The sequence below is a fragment of the Antrostomus carolinensis genome, unplaced genomic scaffold (genome assembly GCF_000700745.2).
Source record: "Antrostomus carolinensis isolate BGI_N321 unplaced genomic scaffold, ASM70074v2 scaffold32720, whole genome shotgun sequence".
Lineage (NCBI taxonomy): Eukaryota > Metazoa > Chordata > Aves > Caprimulgiformes > Caprimulgidae > Antrostomus > Antrostomus carolinensis.
The window spans coordinates 7675-8200 of NW_010289651.1; the positions used below are offsets into that span (position 1 = coordinate 7675).

At 57.0% G+C, this 526-nt stretch overlaps 1 protein-coding gene across 1 annotated transcript in view; it reads right to left on the bottom strand.

The window, feature by feature from the left end:
- GRK6 (G protein-coupled receptor kinase 6) overlaps nt 1–526 on the bottom strand; it is a 13391-nt gene that overhangs the window by 6091 nt on the left and 6774 nt on the right. The gene's annotated exons all lie outside the window — the stretch shown is intronic.

The window sequence follows — 526 nt, forward strand, 5'->3', positions numbered from 1 at the left end:
GAGAGCTGATCACAGCTGTGGAGAAGGTTGGCGGTCCAAGGAAAGAGGAGGTGAGGAAGCCCGAGAGCCTGATGACTTTGCCATCCCCTCACCCAGCCTGGCACTGAATCACCCTGGCCCAGAACGCCCAACCCCTGCGCTAAGCCTGATACAAAAGGAAGGCGCGTTGGAGGCACCGCTGTGACGAACACAGAACCCTGTGGCACTGCTAACTGTGGCCTCCCAGCACCAGCCCGGGCTGTGGGACAAAGGGGCACAATGGGACTCTGCAATTGCCCCTCTGCTCACAGGGCAAATGTGCACACAAGGCTGTAATCAGCTGCTGAAAGCTGCCAGCAATGTTCAGCACGAGGCGCTGAGTTGTTCACTTTCAGATGAATATCCAGCACAAAAGGCCACAGGGGATCCTGCTCAAGAGAGCTAACTGCCTCGGAGACCAGTGCCAGGGCTGCCCAGCAGAGTCAAGAGCCTTAGACATAGTGTCTAGACTGGAGACGTGCATCAAGGAGAAGCGGATGGGCTCTTT